The sequence below is a fragment of the Dicentrarchus labrax genome, unplaced genomic scaffold (assembly GCF_905237075.1).
Source record: "Dicentrarchus labrax unplaced genomic scaffold, dlabrax2021, whole genome shotgun sequence".
Taxonomy (NCBI): domain Eukaryota; kingdom Metazoa; phylum Chordata; class Actinopteri; family Moronidae; genus Dicentrarchus; species Dicentrarchus labrax.
Window position 1 is genome coordinate 7,294,384 of NW_026136705.1, and position 27,880 is coordinate 7,322,263.

General features: G+C 39.9%; 1 protein-coding gene and 1 long non-coding RNA gene across 4 annotated transcripts in view; one reads left to right on the forward strand and one right to left on the reverse strand.

Moving 5' to 3' along the window:
- pknox2 (pbx/knotted 1 homeobox 2) overlaps window positions 1-27,880 on the reverse strand; it is a 118,163-nt gene that overhangs the window by 63,026 nt on the left and 27,257 nt on the right. For 2 of the 3 annotated variants that reach the window (XM_051401594.1, XM_051401590.1), the window contains exon 2: window positions 25,373-25,453. The gene's annotated coding sequence lies outside the window, so the exon portion shown is untranslated. Of the gene's footprint in view, window positions 1-25,372; window positions 25,454-27,166; window positions 27,634-27,880 lie in introns of those variants that run through there. The other variant, XM_051401589.1, reaches the window with a different exon arrangement.
- Window positions 3,436-10,100, forward strand: LOC127364255 (uncharacterized). The gene is made up of 3 exons (XR_007884993.1): window positions 3,436-3,544; window positions 4,459-4,502; window positions 7,324-10,100. It is a non-coding gene; the product is annotated as an uncharacterized LOC127364255 (long non-coding RNA).

Sequence of the window (27,880 nt, forward strand, 5' to 3'; positions counted from 1 at the left end):
TGCTTTAGCATCCGACTCTATGCAGAATAAACGATACAGTCGGTTGTGTAGGATTAAGTGAGAGTTGACAACTCAAAAGCCTTTGAGCTAAAAGTGATATAATGACAGTAATCCTTTTTTTTTTTTTACTGAATTGATGAAGTAAGGGTGGCTCATTTAGTTTTTGTGTAAGAACGTATTACTGTTTCATCTATAGTCTGCTGTGTTCTGTCTATTGTTACAGTTTGGGTCTGTGTTTCTTGGTTGAGCTAATGTTAACTTGCAGGTAGTGGAAAAAGGTGACAGGCATAAACGCACAGATACGCTGGTACTGATGTTTCCACTATACTCGTCGTTTATTTCTAACACATCAACCTTATCCAGCCCGTTTGTACGCCTACTATTTTATCATACATGAACAAAACAGAAGCCACATGTAGTCCAAAGGTTACTGTTGAGTTGAGAGGCAAAAGGAAAACAGAAACTCAGCAACAGGCATCCATTCACTGCAGGTGTACCGCTCAAATAACTTAAGGTAGGTTAGGCACTGTCTGATGAGGCTTCTCTCTTGCAATACAGTCTCTTAAAGGCACATTTTGGCTGCTACACTATGAAGAACATTTAAAACAAGAGCAGTACACAAAGAGAGTAAAATGTAAGCACACCATCAGCTGCTGCTTCTCCAGCTAACTGCTTTGGCCCAGCAGCCCACTAGGAGTCGCCAAAGCTTTAAGGGGTGTTGCAAGGCCTTCTTGATTTTAAAGGGGGGAAGACAATTATACAACAATACAAAAAAAATATACACAGTATGCCTGTATCTAAGCATTTTATTCTGTCTGTCTGTCAAGTCTGTATGATTGTTAAAAAAATACATAATACAGACAGAGAATTGTAAACAAAGTTCCCTAAACAGGAAATAATCACTTGTTTTCTTTATCTTCTTATCACTTCTCGCAGTTATTGAGTTCTATTTGGATTAATTGTACAGTTTTGAATATAAAATGAAATAAATATAAAATATGTCACTTAAGCAGGGGTCATACAGAATCAAAAGGTTTTGGAAATGAATACATGAAGAGCTAAACAACTTAATCGAATTTTATGCAATAAGTCTGCAACAAATAAACCTAAACTATACCATTTTCTGTCACTGTGTCAAAGAGGTGTGGAGAGAGAAGTTTAATCTGACCCCCATCCTAACAAATCAGTTCTCACATCTGTCCACACTCTGCTGCAACCTTGACATTCCTATATATGCTATAGCCGATTCTAAAAGTATAATTCCAGTTTGTTTTGGGTTTTGTTTTGGTCCATATTACCTGGAGAACCCCAAGGCCACTAATATATTCCATCGATTATTACATATATGTAATGTACCCCATTTGAAAAACAATTTCTCAACCAAGTACCCCCAACCAAAAGCCTATATAAAGGGGAACAATGAAGTGCTGCACCATCAGTGTCTGACTTATGAACAAAAACACTTCCATCCAATCCATCACCAAATTCATGTAAACCATATTTTTGTCAACATGCAGTAACTCAATTCTGGGTGGCAGGGAGGCAGTTTACAGTTAAGAATTGCATCAAAATAGGAATATTTAATATAAAATGTGGTTTATTGCACTTACATACATTTAAATGTTTTTATTGAGCTCATAGTATTATCATTTTAGGTTTTATCCATGATATTTTCAGTACCCCCTGCAGTAATCCAAAGCACCTCTAGGGGTACATGTATCCCCATTTGAGAACCCAATAAGATACACATTAAACTAGGGTAGGTGACTTTGAAAAAACTTGCAGGAGATGGCCAGATTTTTGAAAGTATCCAACCGAAAAGATTCCCCCCCTCCAAAACCACACACAGTGCATAAGAGGAACAAAGCACAGCGTTGTCATCGCTAAGTGTATCCAACTACCTCATGTCTCGTTTGTTCTACATGACACATAGTTCAGAAAAAGAAAGCAGATAATTACTTGTTGAAGAGCCACACCTATGTTGACTCTGCTTTAACCTCATGCTTTAATCCAAACTTTTTGTTCATAGCCTTTCTTTGCTATTTCTGTCTTTCTTTTTTTGCTTTGTTTAGCAGTACGAACAAAAAGATGCTCTTTGCCATTTTTGTGCGACTGCCTCGGTAGCTTTAGCAATATGTGCCTGGCCACTAATGTGGAGGGTAATGCGCATTGAGTGCGGGGGCAGAGTGCACAGAGGTAGGCAGGTCAGCCAGCCAATCATTTCTGGGCTAATTACAGGCCTGTGACTGCTACAGATACCAGATTTTTGGCAGTTTTTTCAGAGCATTTGATTTATAGATTTCTGTCCAGACACTGTTTTGCAATGGTACTGTGACTTAATCCTGGGTTTAGACGACTGTGGTTGTTTTTTTGTTTTTATACCAGAATGATAATGGACTCAGCTAGACCTTTCTCCAGAGCTGACACAGTGTGGAGATCTGGAGGTCTGTCTATGGAAGACTATCTGTAATCTCATAAGGATGCTAGCATGTATTATGAAAAGTTAAAGTAAAATAAAGGACACTGAATGTTTTCTTATTAGCATGCTATTAGTATATCAGCAATGCAATCCAGTATCCCAGAAAATCACCCGTATCACTTCGGGTTGAGAGTCTTTATCATGAATAGGCCTGCAAATATAAATAGGATGAATGTTACCATGGGAACACAGCTAATGCACACCGTGAAAAAACAATCAGTCAATGGGTTCAGGTGTGCACATGTCTCAGGGAAAGAAGCTCCAGATAATATTAGGAGATTCCACATTTAGGTGTTTATAGACTACATAACATGAGTTTAAACATACTGGGTTGAAGGTGTGGTATTAAAATAATACTATATGAATTGGTTAATTACCTTCCATCTCCAGAGATACTGCAACATGTTATCCCTGGAAGTAATAGGTTCAACTGAAAATTGCCATTTTAAATGTGTGTTATAAATGTGTTATAAAACGGAATTTGGTCCAGCACTAATTTATTTATATCAAATAGGTAATTTGTAAGTCCAACACAGCTACAAATAGGTAATGTTTTCTATTTGTCTTGGATCTTTTAAACAGGTGGTTGGACATGTTTGCAATTATCTTTAAGAGCTAGAGAGCCTGAGTTCTTCTGAACTCCTCTGAAAGTGAATTACCACTTTAAATGGACCCAGGCATGTGCAGAAGGCCCTGTTGCACTACCCCCAACACCCCCACCATCACCACCAATACACACACATACACACTCCCTCACAATGAGATCAGCAGAAGGGAATATTTGTGGAGAGTGGCGGGGGATTAATGAGAAGGGGATTAGCAGGTGGGTGGCTCTCTCTCTCCATGTATGTGTGCTTGTGCATGTCTGCATGTGTGTGTTGGCAATGTTAGCCACTTGAGTGTCAGCAGAGCCCTGGGAGGGGAGGGGAGGGTAGTGAGTTTGTCTTGGAGGGACATGGCAAGTAGGAAAAGAGCTGCTGCAGGCCAGACAGAAGCAGAGGATGACTGAGCAGACTGGCATGTACGACGAGTCTGCACTGAGGAGTCCAGCCAGGGTAACGACAGGTCAGACTCTTTAAGCATGCAAAGCAGGGAGTAAAGAGGAGACATTTGGCAACTGGGTGCGGAGCTGTCCAAGGACATCTGCAGTGAAGCTATATTTGTATATCATAAAACTGAAATACTTCTACTTGTTTCAAATGTTTAGATTGTATTTAAAATGTATATATCATGTAGACTACTTCATTTGTATGCTTCTCATATGTACATATATGCATAACTTCAGCTATAGTTGCAACTTTACCTATACAACTAAATTGATCAAATAATCAGTTTTTGAACCCTAATTTCAGAAAAGGTATGTCTACACTGAGTCTTGAAGAAGCTGTTTGACTGTTAATGGTGGAAATGAGGTTAAATAAATAGTAAAGAATTATAAAAAATAATTATAATAATAATTCACTGGGTCATAGTGCAGAAAACAAAAACAAAAAAACTAAACAAAAAAATTAACATTTGCTTTGAAACATGTATTTCTTTTTTAAGTGAGAAAAAAAGTTCACTTTGTATACGACCCCTAACTTCACCCCTAAGTTTCCGTCTAGATTGATGAAAAAAATAGCAACTGAGCAACATCAATCGAGCTTTATCCTGAACTGACCAACATAACTGAAAAGCTCTTTATGACATTGTGCATGCACTTTTTAGTCAGTCCCTAACTTCAGCACCTCAGTCTCCGTTTAGATTGCACAGGCTTTAGCTCACAAAGAAAAAATGATGAACCTCACTGAATGCCTATCAAACCTAAAACTATCTACAGCTCCTGATTTTAGCCTACAGTTAGTTCACAATTTGGGCAATCAGCATCATTGAAAGTCCTGCTGATTTGGCCAACAATCACCTGGATTACTTTGTCATTGAAGAAAAAGTCTGAAGCTATACAAGATCATAAGTTATGACATCTTCTTTCTTTTTTCTAGGAGATCTGCCACCAATATAGTGCCATTCCACTGACTGCAACAGTGTATGTATGATGTCTGTATTTCGATTTGACTGACTTATGACTCTGTGGTGTGACATTTCTGGCAAATTGTGTCCACTGGGTAGGACAGTGGGGGGTATATATAGAAACACTACTGCAACAGTTCAGATGCTGTTATGATAAATTCATATTTGTTTAAATCACTAGTAGCTTACATCACTAGTACATACTAAAAACAAATGATTTGGCTCAACAAAAAAACTTTAACAGTTTTAATCAGTCTTTTTGAGTTATGGCAACTTCTAATTAAATTATGTTCAACCAATGTACTAATTACCACTACAATCAAATTTATTTTTAATTACTACTTAATAATTGGTAGCATAAGCACAAGTTTTCAAGGTTAAGCTACTCATTAAAATTACTTTACCAAGTAGTTTTTCCACATTATTTGTGTCAACACAACCCATCAAAATAATGTTCGCAACTTAAAAGGTTTTTTTAACTAAATAAGTTAGAACTTTTATCCTGCAACCATGCATTTATCTAAGTGGAACAACAGGCCCATTAAATTACTTTGTGTAGTGTATGTAACACAAGAGCTGCCAGATGCTTCTTTATAGGTAACTAGATGTGCTGTATCTATAAACTGTAAGTATGGATGCCATTAGATTTTTTTTAGACGAGCTCACAGATTTCTGCACATGGAGGTGCAAAACTCAAAACTGAAGCTACCTAGATACGAAATCAGGCAGAGGGGAACAAACAGAAAATAAAGTGGGGCTGGAGTCGTCTGAAATGCGAAGACCAAATAATGAGGCCAACACCAGTGGTGTTTGCTGCTCTTGGCTGGACGGCCTCTGTTTGTCTTAGTGTCGGGGGGCAAAGAGAGCCGACAGCCGAATGGAATTCTAGGAAACACCAAACAAACCTATATTAAATTTCCTCTGAAATTCCGTGGGGAGAGCCGTGGAGCATGCATGGCAGAGGAGGATGGACAGAGGAGTGGACAGCGGAGGTATGGAGACCCAAGCAGAGGAGGGAGGGTGTGGAGAAGGCGCACTGTGGAGAGAGAGAAGGGTGGGTGGAATAAAAGGGGAAGTGGGAGTGAAAGGAATAGGGAGATGAGGAGAGAAAGAGATGCTTGCTGTAGGGTGGAAATGGGAAAGAGAGGGTAATGGAGAGTGCCAGGTCAAGCCGGAGGTAAAGGAGAAGAGGAAGTAACAGTGGCCATAGTAGGTCATAAGAAAACGGGTTTAGAGAGTCTGCCCTCAAATTCTTCAAGGACCCTCCTTTGAAGTAAATTAAAAAATGCAGAGTAGAGGGTAACATCTGTGTGAGGCGTGGATACACAGTGTGTGACGACACGGGGGACACGGAATGACCACCGCTCAGTGTAGGGATAGCGATGTGAGCGGCCGTGCTGCCGGTCATCAGAACTGAGCAGCCATGAGCAGCTACCATCTGTTTCTCTGCTGGAAAGACAGGCAGTCTGGTGGAGCTATGACTCGAGAAGCATGTTAATGCCCCTTAGAGAGATTGTCTGTGGGGGTACCTAGCGTCTCTCCTACGAGGGGTTTTGGGGGGAGTCATAGTTGTAGCCCTGTTACTCTGCCACTTCTTTTATAGTGTTTAAGTTAACAATCCTGTTTGTCAGATTTGAATATCTAGTGAAGCTGACTATAGAACAGTTACCAGCGAGCCCATGTGTTGTGTTTACTGCCACAGAGGAGAAAAACATCCGTTAAAGCTACATTACCTAGCCAGGCTAAATTTGCATAAAAACAAAGGTTAAAGGGTAAAAAATAAAGCATTATTTGAACAATGACATAAATAAAACTATAGTTTATAACTCACAGATTAACTCTCCTGCTCAGAATCTGATCCCTCTCAGTGTGACATTTCAAAATAAGAGTGGGTCATGATCTTGCAAGGTGGTCGGCCATGCCTTCACCAGTCTGCTTTTATTGAACTTCAGCAACAACTAACTTCCTGTCTGCACTGGGAGTGGGAATGTAACATAGTGTGAAGGACTGATGGAGCTGGAGGAAAATGACAGACTTTAGTCTCCAGCAGTCTGAAAAACATTGACCGCTATTTACCCAGCAGCGCTAAGTAGATCAGTTCTCTACCCACACTGCACAAGGATCAGCTGACCACGTTACTGCTGTAATCGTTATAGTTAATGGTCAATCTGTTTGTTATGAGCTTATAACAATATCATATAATACCAGAAGTCATCATGTACTGCAACAAGCTAGTTGAGCTAGTTGTAAGTGAGTTAACAATGTAGGTAACTTTGCACCAAAGATGGTCTTTTTTAATCTGAGGTCTGCAGTGGATGTGGTGATGTAATGTCATATGAACCCCTCATAAACGTGGATGTGTGTTCCCAGCATTGAGAATAGGTTGTGTGAAGTGATCAAGACCAAGACTTTTTACTGTAAAGCTGGCGATACCGTAGTATTGTTTTATTCAATGTGAGCCAAGTAGAGTAGTAAACAGAGGTTCAGTGAACAAAAAAGTGTAGTTTAGTGTACTTAGGAGGGGGAGGAAGACAGAGAAGACAAAGCTACACCAGACTGCAAGGAATACACAAAGATGTGTACACACTTATTTGAGAGACCAAAACAAATGGTATTGGGTCTGTTTTAAACGGGGACATAACTCTCTTCAGCTATCAAAAACACAAAACTGCAGGTGCATCAACAACAACCCCCTGAGGACAACGTTTGACAAACCAGAGCTACAGCCTGTGAGCCAGATCGAGGTCTGCTTTGAGGTACTAAAGCCTCTCTCCCTCTCTCTCTCTCTCTCCCTCTCTCTGTCTCTCTCTCTCTCTCTCTCTCTCTCTCGGCTGAAGGGACATCTGGAGCGCATTAAGGCACTAAGGACATTGGATCTCCCCAGAGCGCCTGACTGGATGGGTGGCCCACTGTATCCCCCTTTCAGCAGCAGGGCCCAGCCCTACCTGATTGATAGAGGGAGCCCCACATGAACACTTAACGCTCACACACACACACACACACACACACACACACACTGACAAATCCCACACGGTTGACATACAGCACGGACCATTGTAACACTGCTGCTGCTGCTAACAAGGATTAGTATGGACACGTGTACTTCCACCTTTCACCGTGTAAAGTTTGGCCTATCAATCATGCATTGGGTCCTTGATATACTTAATGTGCTGTACATTCCTACCATGTTAACCCACATATTACACATGAATTACGCAGGGGCAGAGCAGGGGTGGCTTCAGGTTTCAGCCCTGAATGTTTTCTCAAAAGTCCAGAATCTTTTAGGCTGTTAAAATAACTTCAACTTTGTGTCATATCCCCTCGGTCTCTCTGACCGGACCACAGCAAAAGTTCTATCACTGGGGAAATATCACCAGCTAAACTAGCTATTCAGCCATTTCTGCTGTGAACTCTACTCTTGCCCTTCCTAAGTCCCGCCCCTTTTTGCTTTGTGCTCCAATAACAGTTGAGCCTTGGTCAGAACCTCAGTCAATCTCCTCCTTTCCTGTACTTAGATACGCTATGTGCTGGGCTCGTCTCTGTTGAAAAGATAAACTCATTTTGAACATATTCATGAGATAAAAGCCACATATATACTGTTAGCTAACTAGCTTGCTAATCCACACCAACGTTAGCTAGCTAGTTAGGTAGAGTTTTGACTAACGTTAGCTATTAGAGGTAACTAGCGAGTTAGCTAACTTAGGATGTGACTTTATACTGTAAATGTTGCTTTTATCTTTACATCATCTTCAGAATTTGGTTGTCTTAGCGTCCAATGCATTACATTTACCTCGGAAGTCTGACGTCGGAGATGGGAATGTCATCACACCTCAGTTGGCCACGGTCGCGTACAAGACGGAAAACCAAGCTCTAGCCATTAGCCATTAATAGCAATACCAGTTGATAACAACACTTTTCACTGTACTTTGCTCATACCAACATGTCCGCACACAGAAGTTGGACAGTCCATTCTTATGATAGTAGGAGAGGAGAAAGTTGACCGAGGTTCTTTCTCAAATAATGTACAGACTGTAAGGCATTCTATTATCTCAACTGGCTTGATATACAGTATATCTGTCGTAAATGGGAAAAAAACATGCTCCCAGACACCCCGAGGTTTGAGCTAATGTTCATAAAGTCTGCCTCCGCCCCTGGAATTTAGAGCTAGCATACTGCCTCTGTTGTCATCAATAAACACAAACTGGCATGGTTTGAATGTAAGTAAGAACTCCGGACATATGGAAGTAATATGGGAATATGAATACAACTCTGAACTTCATTGACAACATGCAATTTCCTCAGTGTCTGAAGATTTCCAAAGCATTCCCCAACACCTCATTCACACAAATGAAGATGGGAATCAAAGCCCATCTTGTTTCTCAGAATTGTACTTTTTCATTAAAGCGTGGAATAGACTTTTCTTTATGATTTCTTTTTCTGCAGATGCTCCCCATGCAATGGGAAAACACAAACTTTTTCAAAGGAGGAAAGTTCAAAGAACCTCCTCATTTCCAGTAAATTGCTTTGCCTGATTTGCCATTTCAAATAAATTGCCGTGTTGGCCAAAATTTGCAATTCACAGGAAGTCGTCCCCTCAGCCGCACAGAAGAAGTTAATCCATATTTCACGTTTGAATATAAGATGGAAGCAGAGAAAAAAGGGGAAGGAAAGGGGAGATAGGTAACTCCTTGCCAGGAGATGAGGAGCGGAAAAGGAGGGGTGGCGGGAGAAGCTGTGGGAGTGGAGAAAAGGCGAGAGAATGGGAAGAAACAGGCGCCATTTAGAGTAAATGGCATCCAAAAACCCTCTCCAATTATCTTTGCCTACCATGCCAGTGAGACTGACTTAATTAAAACGACTTGAGAGGGAGGGGAGAGAGGAAGGAACTGCCAGTGATTGAGGGGGCAGGCAGGCGACGTATCTGCACCGAAACACAAAGCTCAGGCATCGCACAGGCTGCCGACCACTCTCCCTTTTCAATTCCCGACTTCAAAAGAGAATAAAGAAATAATAATAAAAAAGAGAGGGGGCTCTCACCATTCGCAGCCATGTAATTGCGCTATTTAATTCCTACATTTTTATCATTGTTGGAATATTGGTTGGGGGGGAAAGAGGAATGTATAAAAATGGATAATAAAACAGCTTTTTTTTTGTTCTTGTCTGACTCCCCCCCCCCATAATCCTTCTGCCTTTTTCTGAGAAAAAACCTCTGACAGTGACCTTTTCGCATGAGGTCTGTTTCTATGGAAACCACGTCCTGCCCCTCTATGTTTGGTGTTTTCCTGTCATCGGGTGGGCAAAACTGGCCCACTTGTGACTAAGAGGAAGAATGCATCACATTTAAAGATTTGTGTGTTTCTTTTATTTCATGTTTCCACTCGTGTGTATCTGCAGTCCTGGGCAGAGGCAGAAAAAGCTGTAAAGATGGGAAATTTTGCAGACAATATGACCTTTGGCAACATGATTTCTGTTTTTGACTTGTGCACTAGATTGCAGAAAAAATAAACCTCAAAGCATCAACTCACCTGAGTCAATTTCAAGATGCAGCTGAGGTATTTAACGTTTTAGAGGTTAGTAACTACCAGATTTGTTCAAAATTAATTCTAAATCATTAACCAATGGCTTATCGAGTATTATTTCTGCAGTACTTATTTTTGTCATTTATTTTTTTATTTTAGCATCTAAGTTGGTGTCTCAATGAGAACTCTCATTTTTATTTTGAAATATATTGTACATCAAATATTTTAAAGCCCTCTCCTGACATGCTTTAAGATAATAAATATGTCTGATATTAAACCACAACAAAGTTAAATTACAAAATTCTTAAAAGGGACATGTAGTCCTACCCTATCCCCTAACCCTCATAGCTGAACACCAGGTGTCTCCTACTTCATTCTAAAGTCCATTCTTGGTGTTCAAGTTTCCACATCACACTTATTTAGGTTGCATACTGGACCATGATTGGCTTCCAAATTGTTTGTGATGTGAAATCCTGCAGGTACATCTAGGAGTTAAACTGAGATTTAAGGAAAACTTTCCACTTTCAGCAGATTAATGTGAAAACATCCTTCTAGTGTCAAACTCTGCACATACATCACATCAAACATCACACTGTAGCAACTATCAGAAAAACATTTTCTGAGTGAATATTTTTTTCATGATGTATGCTTTATCTCAATTTATCAGTCAATTTATCTCAATTTATCAATCAAATTAATACGCAAGAATGATGAGAAAGATACATTTAGGCTTTTATTTTGAAAAGCCGCTGCAAATCCTATTACATATATATATATATTATAATCCTTATTATTCTTCTACTGCCCAGTAGAAGACTCACACAGATTTTGAAGAGTTCAATTATTGTTTGGACATACAAGGTTTCCGCCTGAGATAAAGAACAATAACAATCTTTCAATCCAGTTTATCAAGTATCACAAATACCACAGCATTACAGGCATTATCCTACAATATTATATCACAGGAGGTTAAAAACTACCATAAAGTGCAATAAGGTTCAGGTGTTAATGAATGTTTAAAATATGTGCATAAATTTACAAGTAAGTACGAGCACAGAGCCGATTTAGATTCAAAATGTTCTACTTTCCAAATAGTTTTATAACTCACTCTCTTTTATAAAAACATCTGAGCACATTTAAATTCAGTTTGCATCAAACTAAGTGCCCATGACTATAAAAAAAAAAACCTCCATAAACACACACACATTCACACTCAAAGACACACACTTCTGACACCTTGATCAGCCAATACACAGTAGCCGCTCATGTGTCACAGCTAACACCTGTTACTGTGCTTTTGTCTTATGAGCTTATTGTAATAGACTGTACAGTATTTCTCACTGAAGACGACACAAACTGAGGCTTGTTTCATCGAATGTGTTTGCACAGAAGGTTGGTGGGCGCTATAATTTCAAGTTTAAGTGTGAGAATACACTGTATAGGATAATTGCCAGGAGCGAGGAACCACTGTATCAATATACATTGGCTGGAAAGAGTAGGCAAAGGCAGCTTGGATATAAATCAGAACCCAGCAATGCTTAAAACTTGAAATGACCTGCTGGTGCATTTACGTAAAAGTTAATGTATTTTTAAGCCGTAGCAAAAAATTACATTATTTTGGTAGGTAGAAGAAGAACATTTTTACTTTTTAAACTGTATATAACTAATTTAAGGTTTTAAAATAGTATTGCATTTGATTAGACACTGATAGGTTTGGGGTCTGAAGGTGAAAGAGAGAGTCTCAGTGTGTCTGTGTGTGAGACAGAGAGAGAGGAAGGAGGGTTGAGTTAGCATGACAACCGCTATTTTGATGGGGCCAAAGCCAAGTATCTCCACATATCCACTTTCCCTCTCCTATTCATCCCCACGTCCTCCCTGCTTTTCCATCTCCAGAGCCCTCCCTCTCCTCCTCTCTCCTCTCCATCCCCCATCTCTTTTCTCATTCTCACCATTGCTCTCTTCTTTCTTCCTAAACTCACGTTCTCCTCTTTTCACCAATCCTTCCTCACCCCCCACCCCCACCTCCCACTTTCCCTTTTTCCTTTTTTCCCCCCTTTCTCAAAGTCTTGCCCTGCTCTGGGAGCTTCACATTCCCTCGTGTTGAGCTTAGAGAGTAGTTAGAGAAAAAAGAGGGAGAGACGGAATATTAATCGTCTCACTGTGGTTTGAATGTGGTTGTTTGTTGGGTTTTTTTGGTGGGGCAATGACACTTTGTGCGCTGTGCTGGCTACATCCCATATTATATCAGGGAGACAGTCCATGCCAATAGTCTCTGAATTGAAAGCGATACAGATAAAGTGAGGATCGACTCCTTACCCTTAACCCCCGGTACTCTGCTTCTCACTGGCCAGTTTGTTCGCTCACACACACACACACATACTGACACACACACACACACACACACACACACACACACACACACACACACACACACACACACACACACACACACACACACACACACACACACACACACACACACACACACACACACACACACACACACACACACACACAGTCTCTGCTCCAGTTGCCAGGGAGACCGCCATACCAGGGCTCTGACCCAGGAGGTTTGGGACTGTTTTTCAACCCCCCCAAAAAAAAAAAGCAGGAGAGATGGCAGCTGTAGGACAGCTGTTCCTACCAGGCCCAAGCCTTTAACCACAACCATCATCCCACCATCAGTGCAGCTTTTTTGGGGACAAAAACACCCCGCAGCCCAAATGATTAGACACATCTGCCTTACTTAGTGGATTCTTGGGAAGAGTCTGTGGAAAAGAACAGGAGACAGATTCCGGACAGTGCGATAAAGACCTGAGTTTACCATTTATTTCAGTATGCTTTCAGCTGCCGACCAGCTAATGGGCTGCTTTCGTTTCTTCTATGTACACAATCACGTTAGACTTGTTTCCTTTGTTAGCTTTAGCAACTTAACAATACCATACTAAATCTAACATTATAGCGCAGCTGAATATGGATCTATCAGGCTGATGCAGATATTATAATATATTATTAATATTGATTGAAACATATTTAGACAAGCTTGCCTGTTCAAGTCTGGCTTAATGCTGATGGTATCTTATTCTTGGTATTTTAAAACATATCTATATCTATTTTATAACATATGGTATGATCGTTTTTTTGGTTTAATTGTATATGATGGATTTGTCTTACTTTTTTGCCTGAATGGGCCTTTATATAGGAGCCTCTATAGGTTTATAGTGACTTATTCAACTGTCACGAGTACATATAATATGTAGTGACATCATGTATATACCGAAGGCTTTGTCCCACAAAATGATACAATATATGAAGGAATCAGAATGTAAACAATTTAATTGTGCAAACTGCAGTATAGTGAAAAAAGAACTTAAGCATAAAAAATATAACACTGCTACCTTTTCAAAACAAAATATTTTAAAATAGGTGTATAAACACTATAAACTGACTGAAAAATACTTAGTGTTTCAGTATTCAAGGAGATATTTCTAAAATGTTATATTGCTCAAGAAATAAATTGTCACGATTTTTATGTGCCATAGTGTTTTACCCTGTTCTAGGCATCTAGTGGTGAAGTTGCAGATTGCAACCAACTGAATAAAGCTCGCCTTCGAAGCCTGTAAGACAAACTACAGCGCCATAAAACTAGCAAAAAACATTAAAGGCCCAATCTAGAGCCTGTGTTTGGTTTGTCTGTTCTGGGCTACTGTAGAAACATGGGGGTTCAACATGGCGGACTCCATGGAAAGGTGTCTGTAGATAAAAACGTCTCATTCTAATGAATATTATATTTAATTTCTGACAAAAGATTCTCCTAAATGTTACACACTGGACCTTTAAAGATAGTAAGTTGTGGGGTATTAATTATTGTGTTAGGAAATTATAACTGTTAGTAAGAAGGGTACACAGTTAACAGGGTTCTCCTCTCAATACCCTGCTCCAACCGTAGTGCTCAATAGGCAGCAAAAACAATGGCTGCCTATTGAATAGTTACAGCAGTTGTTTAAGCTATGCACCAGCATGACACTAAATGAAAAATTCATATCATACAGGAAATTAAAACTGGTATACCGGTTCATCTGGTATATCACCCACAACTTCTAAAAAGTAAATAGGTTACACGCGTTGACAGATTAACGTTAAATCTTTGTTTGTAATTTCAATGATTTATGACAATAAAAAAAACTGAAATAAACAAATAAGTCTTGTAGTGTTTATAAGCATGTCTTTCAGGTGAAGAACTGCTAGTAAAATTGTTATTGTTAAAACTTTTATTTAGCAATTTTTGCTCAGTGCCATATGTATGTATGCACTTGTTTGAATTTAAATTCACATTGTATATCATATAACCAGTGCCTCAGTTGGACCAAAAAAAAGGTGCCAGTACCCTAATTCAGCACAACCCTAACCCAAAACACAAATAACCCTAATTATTTTAGGACATTTTCAGTGCTGTTTTCTTAGCCTGAAGTTGTGTTTACACGCTGTTATACAAGCGTTTAGGAGTACCTCATCAGTATTGCCATATGCAGGGTTTTAGAGATACCAAGGTCCAATAACTGAAGTTGTTTATTTTATTTATTTATTCATTTTTTATTTAACTTGCAAGGGGGTTTGCAGGTTTTAGAGAATTATTTTACCTTTTATTGTATACAGGCAAACAGGTATGATGTTCATACCTCAGTGACCTCAGTGCCATGCTTACCAGAGGGGAGGGCACTCAATAACAAAAATCAGAAGTGCCGGCACTCAGTACGGGTGAGTACTGGTCCATTTCAGGCATTGCATATAAACATCTGGTTTGGAGAATATAAGGTTAAAAAACACTGCCATGCTTAGCTATAGAAATGTTGATTGGGTTGGTGGGGTGTCGTCCTGTCTGGCTGACAGTCCAATGTTGTCCAATTTTATAGCTTCAGTAAATGCATATTCACATTTTCATTACATGGTAATTGAATGGCATCTTGACAGCACACCACTATCAACACTGATGATCTTTGTGGTAGTTTGGACATATACAGCTTTAGATACATTGCTTTGTGGTTTTACTTGTGAGGTAATTGATTTCTTTTAGCTAATTATAACATCAGAATGCACAATTTTTCCACCAAATGACAATAGTTTTACCTCTGCTCACTGCCCACAGAAGATATAGTGTGTGGATAATTGGCCTGATTTCCACTGGGTCCAGAAAGGCCATACCATGCTTCCCAGTTGTTTATATCACTGAATTTCCCTCGACACCAACTCTGTGATTCCTATTTGCATGTTGTCCCCAAAAGAGATAATTATCTCCCATTTGGCCTTACTGTTGAGAAATAGCCATGCAGAGCCCTCAACTTTTATACCGACATAGGGCTAGTTAAATTAAAGGAGAATTCTGCAATTTTTTGGATTCACATTCAGATAGGCTTTTATTTTACAGGTGCTTATATAATGTGTAGTACATTCCAGCTTAATGTTGTCTTAGCCAATGGTGTAAAAAGTGAAGAAATACTTCTTGGTAATGTTACAGCTTGACAACCAATAGCTGACATACATAAGACTGTAACAACCTGATTCTCTCCCATGCTCCCATAAACAAACTAGCAGATACATAAGAGACAGGGAAAGAACCCGAGTCAGGGTTGTGGTTGTAGTACACCCACTTTACAGTATCCATTACCCTACTCACTCTGTAATGCTTGCTTCTCATAGGTGAACACATTGGTTTATTCAGCGTGTAATAGAATTTGGCAGGCCCTTCATCTGCAGGAGCCAAAAAGGCCATTGAGCTGAAACTGACGGCAGAAAACCGTGTCAGCTTTTAAGATGGCGCGGCAAATGAAAGTGTAGGGGCAACTGATCTTGCAACTGCAGAGCGGGCAATGTAACTATATTCCAATGGGGGAACAGGGCGATTCCACCAAGATGGATGGCCGCCTCTCAATGCATTTCAAGGGCAGACAGATCAGTAAGGGATCATTACTTCTGCGAGGGGTTGGTTTAGCGGTCTGAATGGAGAACTTTGTTAACGTAGTGAGCTTTTTGTGGAAGGAGAAAAAGTAACAACGGGGCAGACATACAGTATTTGAAGCACACAATGAATGGATGCTGGTCAGAACAAAAGAGAAATACCAGAAAAAATGCTCTTGATCAAAAAGAACAGACATTTGCACTAATTAGAGCAGAATCTATTGTCAAGCAATAACAATAACAGATTGAATTATTTTATGACCTTATGGGCTTCTGGTGGCGTTGATTGGCCTTCAACCCATATGCAGATTTACAGTATTGCCTTAGTCTCATAACATCCTGTTGTGTTCCAGCCATGATTCACATCCATCCATGTTTGCACCCATCCACTCTCTCTGTGTCTAAATGAAGTGTGAAAAATGTGGGAGGATTTGGACTGGACCGTCCACTCACTTCTAAAATATATAATTTATGAGTATCTATTGCTGTTACTTGGCCAAAAATGAAATAGTTGCCTTGAGACAGCCTCCAAGAGCATGAGACACATAAAAATAGCTGCTTTTCATGTTCAGCTGGACAGCCAGAGGAATTATGCACAGTTACCCGTTCATCAGTATGTCTATTTTTCCGCTGCAAGTCACTGTCGAGTCGTTCAGTATGCCTTTCTCTATAATTAGCTAGTAGTTTTGTAGTGGAAAACTAACCTGTTCTCTTTTTTCTTCAGAGTGCCAGGAAAAGGAGCAGGCTAAGTTAGAATAGTGGTGATTTGGCTCTCCCCCTCCATCTGTTTTGTTTTCCTTCCATCTCCCTCTTTTTGATGAGCTGGGTCTTCAGTCCCCCTTATAAAATCCCATTAGCTCTTAATGAAGTCGGGCTCCTAGCCTCTCGGCCTCACCTCATTTAGCACGATTGTCTGGCGGCCATTAGCATGGAGGCAATTACAGCCGCACGACAAGAGTAATTGGAAATGCCGACAGGGACCCTGAGAAATGGGAATAAATAAATATAAAAAAAAATATTCAAACTAATAAGCTTCCATTCAGATGGCGGGGAGGGAGCCGCATGTGTCTAAGTTAAATCAACATAATTACAATTAGGGTTGGTAGGGTAAAGAGCCCGGGTGAGGGAGAAATGGATATGGATGGATTCGAGGATGATGGCTAAGCATAGAGGTAGCGAGTGTGATGGGGGGAAATGTGGGATCATACAGTGAAGCTAATAATGTAGAGCTGAGCATGACCCCAAATTCATGTAACAGAGAGGTCACAGAGAGTATGTCGGTGCGCAGTTTGCCTTCCAATCTTCTTTGATTAGAGGCAGAATTTCCATTCTGTAGCCAAAATATAGCCTAAAATCATTTCATTACCTCAGAAAATCCCCCTAACCCAAGGCCAGGCTACAGGCCTTAGGATCTGAGAAATTCTTTGCTGAAGATGGTGTGATATTTACCTTGACAGAAGAGGTTAAAGGAGTTCCACAATGGGTTCAGCTGCCGCCCCGTGTGGAATTTGAAATGGCAGTCTACATGATTTCATATCTGCTAAGGCCATGAGCTAAAGTACTACATCCAGGGTCCAAAATGAACACACACCCAAGCACAAAATGCGAGAAAAATACATTTGTGTCACTTGGTGGCCGGTGAATAATTTGGAATCACAGCGTAGGGCCAGGTTAAAACACACTGTCCACCGTATAGTGACGTCAGAGAATCAAATCAACCTTTTTACATGTTATTAGAGACACATTTCTGATGTTGAGCCACCAATAAGAAAACACGAAGACCAAGAAAAACACGAAAGGAAAGGTTGGTGTTTCTGCAAGAGGTAGCATCTGACCAATGCAGGAGCCACAAGATCCTGGCTAAAATAAGAAACTCAAAAGGTCTGAAAAGGCTCCAAAACTTGGGATTATTTTTAGTCAAATAATGCATTATTCAGTTTTATGGCCAATAAAGGTAAAGAAACTAAACTCTGCTTGAATAATGTGCAGCTATTTGCTCAGTCTGCATAATACAGGTCAATTGGGTCCTGCATGTGAAGCAGATACTGTGACTGAGACTATAGTTTGTCTTATCTTCGCTTACACAAAAGTGCATCAACAGAGCCTGAAAGATCAGTTCATGCAAAAGTGGCAAAGTGATCTCAGAAGCATGACGTCATATGATAAAAAAGTATTTGTTGTAGTATATGTATGTTGTAATTTTAGAGTGAACAACATCGGAATTCCTAAGTATCTGCAATCTCTGGCAATCGTTTGTAAGATGAGAATCATATTTAGTTTGTAAGCATAATGAATAATAGAGAAAGATATCCAAAGTACTATTTCAACTGCCCTTTTATGTTTAAATTCATTTTGTTACAGTTAAGACTAAAGTTATTCGTAAACTTGGTGCCTTTTGGAAGAATGTCCTTCCTGTGTTTAAGTAACATTTGCTGTACTTTGGCCGCGCCATTGCGTCATTTCCAAACCTGAGGGTCGGGACCCCCACTAGGGGTCACCAAAGCTTCATGGTGGTCACAAGGCCATTTTGATTTTAAAGGCACACTATGCAAGATTTTTACCTTAATATAACAGCTTTGAAGTCATTTCGATGGTAAACGAACTCGTACTATAGCGAATCATCCCGATAGCAAAGCAGGAGAGGGACGCCGTTGGCAGAACCAGCAATGCAAGTCTGAAAGGTGGCGTCCCGCAAAATCTCGCGAGAATCACGAATTGCTTTACGGCGCGACGTCACATACATCAGCGACATAAGAAGCAGCCTCAATGGAAGACACTAGCAGGCATTCACTCAGACGTTACCTGGTCAGTAGACATCTTTGGAGTCTATCTTTGCCTGTTCGATGTCCGACGCTTCCATCCTACTGAACATGTACCGGTATACAGAGGGGAGGGGATCAGGCCGTGAGTGCAGAGACGCAGAGCCGTATATAGAGACGGCTCTGGTGAGTGGAATTTATGACAGTTAACGTTAAATACAAGTACTCCGCAGCAACTCTAGGGGTAGCTGTTTGACAAAACCGGAAAACTGCATAGTATGCCTTTAAGGCATGCAAAAAAACCTGAAAGTAAATGTAAAGTAAATTGTTTAATAGGACAATGGCCAAGCACCAGGGACAAGAAAACACTGGATTTGTCAAAAAAAAAAGAACCCTATTAAGTCTGTGTGATTTTTAAAAAATGATTTAAAAAAAAATATATACATAAAACAGACAAAGAATTGTATAAAAAGTTCCCTAAACAGGAAATAATCTGCTTAAAATTCATCCAAATCACTCGCTTCACACACACTATTTGGGTTCATTGTAAAGTGTTTAAAATAATATGAAATATCCATAAAATATGTAATTTAGTCAGGACTCGTCAGTTTACTAAATTAGAGAAAAGGGATTCCTTAAGGAAAAGGTTTGGGAACCACTGCTCTTGTGATCTTGGTCCTGAGTTGCAAATAAATGAAAAAAATATTTTTGGTTGGTACATTTTCTCAGTTTAACTGCCATTGGCAGATGAGCTAAAAGGTACATTTTGGACCCTGGCTATAGTAGATACAGCATTTTTCAACATTATGTTCATCAGCAACAGCTACATCTAGCTCAACTCCCAAAAAGTTACAAAACACTTGATTAATATGTGCTTCCAGATGTCTCGATCCGACTAAAATCTCACAGAATGAGCAAATAAGCCTGGCAGGGCTAAAATCACAACTGGGTAAACCTGCTACTCTAACTCAGAAGGAAAGGCAAATTAATTTCTCTCCATGAGGAAGGCTAAATGAGGCCCTGAACACGTTACTGCCAGCATTCCACAAGCATCCAATCTGTAATAATGTGCTGCGTTTGTGAGATGAAGTCCTGTGATGGATTACAGCAGGTTTTATTATTTTGTTTCCCACACGAAGGAGGTTATGTTTTTGGTCCAGTTTGTTTGTCTGTTTGTGCATTAGCTAGAAGGATATCAGGGTAGAAGTTATGAAGCAGAGACTGAATAGATTTTTAATTCTTAATAAAAAAAAAAATAAGAAACTGAATAGAATCTTAACAGATTTAGTAGAAAGTTGTGTCAAGTGTCAAGTAAGCACTAATTGCTTTTGGTGTGTATAACATGCACCTGCCTGTGTATTTTGGGGTTTTCATGCAGTTTATGCTCATGAATTTTAAGGCATAAAAGCTAAATATCTATCTTGCTGTGTTTTCCAGTAGTCTTTGGTCCCACATGCATCTACCCATATTTAACACATTCACTCCCTCATCAACTGGACTTTTTATTTAAGTGCAACAACATTTTCTTGTAATTGATTGCTAAATTCTAGTGGGCACGGACTATGTGACACAAACTGCCTTAATGGCAGGTGGCACTACAGAAACATTAAAACTGAATGGTCAAAGTCACAGGTTATTAGTTTAACTCATCCCATCATTCGGATATTAAAAACCAGCATGATTTTTTTGTATAGACCAATGTGCAGATTACAAACCTTCTGCTAGAAATGCAGCTTTTTCAGAGGTATGTGCTCTCAGAGTGCTTTACAGTAAATAAAGTAATAAAATATAATCTATAAAAAATGTGACTGAAAGATTTAATCAGATAAAAATCAAGTTTAAGAAAACCTGAGCCTTAATTTGCAGTAAATACAACTTAACACGCAACTATTACAAATGTAGGCTGTGACCTACATGTATTAACTTTTTTAGAGCATGTTAAGTACTCAACAACAAGGCCTGAGAGGCTATTAAGTGCACTGAACTACCCTTCTATGTGCTATTCAGAGAATGACCTTTCATGGGAAATATGTCGCCAACTATAATTATAGTAAATTTAGGAAAAAAAATATGACAATGTGTGAAACCGCCTTACGTTATTATTACATCAAACAGGGAACTCACCACTGCATGAACTAAAAGGCCTACTTGAGAAATCTGGGACTAACCCAACAGCAGGCTGCAGGCTTGGAGCCAGATTGCCATAGCATCTCTCCTGTTAGCCTCCCCAACCCCCCACCTCACCCCACCCTAACTCCCCCCTGGCTCCGTGCTCTCACTGCCCACCACCACTGTTGCCCCCTTTCCTGCCTCCTAAGCTGAATGACAGGTGGCAGAAACCCGATCAGCACGGGCCTTCATCAAGGAAGCACTCCCATCTGAAACGGGCACACTGCCCACTCGCCCACCCGAGGGCCACTGCGCAGGGGCTTTCTGAGGCTGGACTGTGTGTGTGTGTGTGTGTGTGTGTGTGTGTGTGTGTGTGTGTGTGTGTGTGTGTGTGTGTGTGTGTGTGTGCGCATTAAATGAGGCAAGGGATGGGGGAGCTGGGCTACAATGAACACAGAGGCATGGGAGGCAGAAGTGGGGGGCCGAGGGGTGTAATGGACTTTTTGGCTGAAGAAGCGAGCATCGGAGCTGGCACCGGGTGTCCAGGGCTCAAACGGGAAACGGGAGGCTGGCTCCCACAATAGTCAGTGTGAGAGTCCCAGAGGGTCGTCCACAATAGCAGGGCAAGCGGCTGCTGTCAACAATGACCTCCAAGGCCTCGCCGCTTGAACTGAGATGGTCCCACCCTTCAGCACTTCCCTTTTAGTGCTGCCATGCAGCTAATGCAGGGATTATTATTAGGGACATGTATCTGGAACATGTGTGCAATTTGTCAGTGAAGTCCTGTCACTTGGATTTGTCTTAGAGCTTCGGCTACTGTGCTACAATGTACTGTACATACCCTAACCTTTGAAAATAAACCATAACCTTTGAACAAGATATCATTGTTTTAAAGGAAAACCCTGCATTTCCCAGAGTTTCTTGAGTCTAACCCATGTAAATGTCCATAAACCCTTTCCCAAAACTGACAATGAGATGTAACATACTCTCCAGCACCTCGTCTTTATGATACAAAGACATCTCTCTGTACTCAACAACGACTTCCTGCCCTTATACACCGAATCAGATTTGAAAACCTATTGGCTATCACAAGTGCAGCAGAGCATCTTGGCGCGAAATTGGAAATCCACAGTGTAACACAGGCCTGTCCTTGTGCAACCCTGTCCCTGTTCTTCATGAAAAAGTTTATTTGTCTAAAATAGCTCTACAAGCAATCACTCTATGGGCTGGAGTGATTGTAAGTGGAGGGGGTGGGGGGCTGGGGGGGGTAGCATAAGAGGGGGGGTTCCAACCAGGAGGAGATTTAATTAGTGAAATCTCATTAAGTCTAACAAAATTAAGCGTAAAACAATCCTTGGTGGGGAATCGTGCTGGAGGTTTTGGGTGGGTGAAAGCGGGGGAACACTTAGGGGCTGAGAGGACATGGAGACTGGCTGTGCGATTAGTCCGGCCTGTGTGTTGGAAGACACAAATGGCTTAGTATAACCAGACCTCCCCTGGCAATCAACTAGAGACTGCCATGTGTGTACAGATCCCCCATTGTCCTGGCTCTTATTTTGTCTGCGGCCTCTTCCCAACACAAGGGCATTTAAAGAATCTGACTACAAAGCCTAATTAGGATTTAAGGACATATTTGCAACAGCGAAAAGTTGAAAAAAACAACTTTACATGAATGGGTTATTGTTACAAGAGTAGAGAGTAGAGTGTACAGAGTAGAGCGAGTTTGAGTCTTGGAGCCAGCAGTGAAAATGTTGTTGTGGAATAACTGTCATTAGACAACGGACGATTCTGCAAAATGTTGTATTTCATTCAACACCAATGTTTTCTAATGGTCTAACATTTTTTTTTTAACATTTTGTTAACCGGTATTACATATCATTACGTACATTTTTTTCTCTTTACTTGGACAGCTCAAGATAGACAGGAAAGGACCCCAGATTGGAGTTGAATATGGGAGTCAGTACATGGGGCTCCAGCTCTATCTCCCCATGGTGGATACTTTACAAGCACCGACCAGGTAAAGCATTCATTACCACATTGGTTTTGCTTGTTTCATTAGGCTACGATATTAAAAACAAACCTCCAAACGTCATTATGAAACTGAGAGAGAAACATTTTTAGGACTTTGAGACAGTCCTAGCTATGGCAAACAAACTATGGCTAAGGTTAACACTTGGTGAAGCTAAGAGAAAGATCATAGTTACCCTTTATTAAACGCCAATAACTGCAAGTGAGATGAAAAGTGCAGTCTCCCACGTGAAAATTGGACTTACTACACATCCATTTTCACATAAAAATCACAGTACCTACGTTACCGCTAAATGTTGGCACTGGGTGTAAACTGTGAGGCGCCGAACCCCTCAACACCTATATTTCTTTGAATACTGAGTTGTGTCAAAAGTGAACATGTAACACCCATCCTTCAACAGTGTGACTATCACGATTCCTTGAGAAAAAAAAAAGTTTAACCCACAGCTGATCCTGTGAAGCAACCAGCACTATAAGACTGCTGTTATACTCGGTAGCTGCCAGACACTGATGAATGTTCTGTTTGGTTAAAAGTTTTTATGATAGCAAAATTTTGAATTTCATCCAAAATGGAACTGTGAAAAACCTACCCAAACCAGATTTTTATTTTTATTTTTTGACAAAGAGACCCAATATGAAATGGACATGAGAACCGGTCAGACACAACCAAGGAGCACTGACAACAGCACGATACTCCCACACAAAACACATTTTCCCCCTGCAGTGATTATGATGCACGCATGGAGGTAAGTCTGCTCAAATCCTCCAGGTTTCAGACATACAGACACTCAGGCTCAAGACTCGCAGAAATATGGGATGCTAATTATAACAATGATAATAATTTGGCCTGGGTCCGACTTTGGTTCTATATTGAGTGTCAGTTACTAGGAATGATGGTGACTTTCCATAGATAAATGGACTTAAGGTACTGCACAAAAGCACTAACAGCAGTAGTTTTAATAGTAGCTCTCTGCCTTATGAAGAGAACTGTGGTTCCAGCTCAATACAAGGGGAAGAAAGAGCTTGAACCTTTTTTTAGTTCAGCAAGAACAACCACAACTTTTTCATTTCTTCAAATCAATCTGCAATTAGTTGCAAACATGGGGAAACAGAGGACACTGAAGTCCTTTGGCTTATTTCAATCTGAACCACAGGGACAGGCAGTAATATTCCAGTGCTCCAAGATAGCAATTTACACCTAATATCATTGTCTCTGGAACAACTCAGGGGGAGGTGGACGTGGCAACAACAACAAACAACAAGACAATTCTGGCAAACAATTTCTTGTGCATGATCTAACCCCTGTAATCACCATATTCAGCAGTTATGGTTATAATAACTGGTTGTGATCCCTAAGAAATGTCACATAAGTCATCACAACACACTACACACTGGTATTTATCACAGCTACAGCAACATGGACACTTAAATATCTTGTCAAAGCAACTGCTATTCTAAATATCACTGAATAACCAACTAGTCTGACATGTCAAGCTAATTTGTGCTGCTACCTTGTTTTAGCTGTCAGTGTAAGCAACCTGAACACAACATTACCATGTGTTCCACTTGTCAAGCCAGATAAACTTTATTTGCACTATGTTTTACTTAAAAGTAACATGGTTAGCTCACTGCCTAAAGTGACCTGGCAGGAAGAACTCATGAGTCATGAGCATCCAAAAAAACATTTGGAGACACCAATGGCCTGTTCTGTACTGGATATACAATATAGAACCACTATCCGTTCCAAAGCAACATTGAATAGAGACAATTGCTTGTTAGAAACCAGTATACTGCCATAATCTTAATCTAAAAGCACCAGGTACCATTGGAAAGGAATGGTTGTCATCTGTCATTTGAGCCTATTTACATTTGCTTTTGGTTCCCATTGCCTCACCATTTCTTATCAAGACCACAAACAAGATGTTCTTCTCATCAGAACATAATAATAGCCAATCAGTTCAAATCTAAACATATACAGTAAAAGTGGTGGCCTAAAGCTAAATTGTCACCCTTATTGAAGACAGCACCAACATCCCAAATTCCCACCGGATCACTTTCATTTTCACCCTGATACAGGATGCAAATAGTGTGTTTGTTGGAGAGTGACTCATCAGTCATATTTTTAAAAAGATATAGATTGAAGTTCAAGCATGAACTGAGCACAGAAATCAAAATTCTCAGTTAGGGGTTGAAGAAATATTGAGAAAATGTGCTCAAGGAATTGAAATGATCGTTTGGTTTCAACCGGCTTGAGTCAACCGCAGCGGGTGGGTGATCATTATGCCAATGTGTTTATAGCATGAATTACATTTGATTGTGTGCTCTTAAATTAAATCACAGAGCTGGCCTCTGAAGAAACAGACTAACTCTGCCAGATATGTTGTTACGGAAAGTCTATCAAGACAGAATGAACATGAAACACATACTTTCAAATTGCACATAGCTTTGTTAACAAGCACAAGCTTATACAACCTGGTTATATCATAAGGTTTATAGGAAGGCAGTTGATGACTTACAGTTAGCTTGCCCACAGCAACCGGCAGCTCTCAGTGTTCTCTCTGCTCCGTGGACCGGGTATCCAACTCTCCACACAAAGCCTGTGGACACAGACCAGATCAGTGAAAAAATGTAAAAGATGTCAGTGCAAACAAGCATACAATATATGGCCAACTGCATTTTTTTACTGGAAGGATAGTAAGTCATTATCTTCACCTGATAAAACACAGAAAACCTAAGTTTTTGCTGGTTTCAACAGGTTAAATTTAAGACTTCTTAGGGGACTTTAGCACAGGTTTTAGTTTAATTCAATATTCTATGTATATTTTTAACATTTTGTCACTACTACAGAAACACTATGTAACTGCAAAAGTGTGATAAAGTTGTCTGGCATTGACTGCCGTTAGTTATTAGTCTGATTAATGGTTTAATCATGTTTGTATTGATTACTGGCACTGGCTAATCAGGCTAATCTTCAGTTTATTTTACTCAGTTTGTAATGGCAGCATGGTGTAAATGGTTGCCCTTTGTACCTGTTTTTAAACTTGTTATTAATGGTGTTATTGATAACTCCTGATTAAATGTAGCTTGGAGACCAGACAGACTCCCATTACAAGTTTGAAAGCCATGTAGTGTGTCCAAGGTTTAAAGGCCAAAAACTTCAGATTAGATTAGATTAGATTTTTTAAGACCCTGTAACACCTTACAATCACAAGTCCACTGGCAGCCTCTGAAGTCTTAGTACCGGTGCCGATGCAGTGGTTCATGAGTCAGTCTGCTTCACACACCAACTGATATACGTTTAAAGGAAAGCTGGTGTTATTCTCTATTTTTCTTACTGTCAACAACAGAATTTCACTTCACGACTTCCCCTTGAAATCAATGAAATGAGGCGGTAGTAACAGTACCTCTTTTGTCCACAGGGGCCATCAAGATCAACACAAAATGAAAGTTCCTCATTGGCTGATTTAAGTATATACAAATTGGTCTTTTTTCTGTACTGTTGTCCATCATTCTTAACCATTATAACATTTTACTTTCCTGTTTGTTTGCCTAGATCTAGGGACATAGCAAAAGCAGTGGGCCAGGCAAAAGAGTTCAGAAAACCAGTTTTGAATTCCACAATTTGAGTAAATAAACCAATTTTTGGTATCTTGCCTTGCAACAAAGACCCCTGCTGGATTCAAACCGAGTGTAGTATGACAACATGATGAACCTTGGTTGAAAGGGGAATATGAAGTAAGTCTGAAAAATCAATTGGATGTCTTTAATATTAAATTAATAAAAACATGGATACGTAATAATCATAAAATAAGTCAAAAATTAATTATATAACTATTATATTATATGATTTTAACTATTGGTTGTGTACTTGTAAGTTTGTAGTATAAATTATAGTGTCTAAGTACTTGCACAGGAAAACGTGTTTTTTGAGGCATACCTGTATACATTAGTGCTTTCTTTGTTTATATCGGGTTGTTACTGCCTTACAATGACAATTTACTTAATTTAGAGTTAATCCATCATTTTTACGCAACTCTCTACTGCTGCAAACAAAATGCATCTGATTATAATTTTCAGTGACATAGGTGAAAACAGGGAGGTCAGAAAACCACTGTGACTCAAATTCCTTTGAGCAATTGACTGGCTGGCCATGCCTGATCCACATGGAGCGTAGCGTTGCAGAGACAGTTATGGCGCACATGCAAAAGATTTAAGTTCAATCAAGCATTCAGGGCTGGACACCTGATCTTTCGCTTAAAGCTCCTCCAGAACAGTGGGAGTGTGGTCGGGCCTCACAGCAGGCCACCTACCTCCAGCGATCTGCTAACACAGAGCCTCTGAAGGGATGGTATTTATCCAGTCCCGCACAGCTCAGTGGGGACTACTGTGTGTGTGGTAGGTACCAGAGGCCCAGAGTGGATGGCAAAGGGGGGGTTGGTTGGAATGAAAGCTGTGGCGATTTAGCGAAAGGAGCCAAAATATTTCTGTCTTTTAGTTTTATCAATCTCCCTAAAAAGCATGGCTGAATAATACAAAGTTCATGTTCTATCCCACTGTCATGCAAATTATGAGGAAACTCAATTAGGAGTGTTTACATGATCTGAGATAAAGTGGTTCATTGAACATAGAATGGATAAACATTGGGAGATTTTATGAGATAATTGCAGAAGCATTTTTTGAAGATTGTTTTCAAGGATTAGTATTGTGCAAGTTGTCATTGCTCTTTGGTGTCCATTTTTTCAGCTGAAGACAAAAAGAAACAATGTGCCTGATACACTGCAATCTCAAGAAAATAAAAAGGCCTTGTTTCTTGGAAATTAGTCTTATTTTTTATCTGAAAAGGAAAGAAAATATTCTTGTCAAGCATGTTTTGCATTAGTAAAGTAATCTGGTTTTAGGAAAATATTTCTTTTTAAAACTTTGTTGATATCACAGCTAATATTGAGCTAGATTTAACCAGTAACAACAATGGTTTGTATAATATCCCAGCAGAGGAATTATTTTCCTTCTTTTAAGAGGAAGAC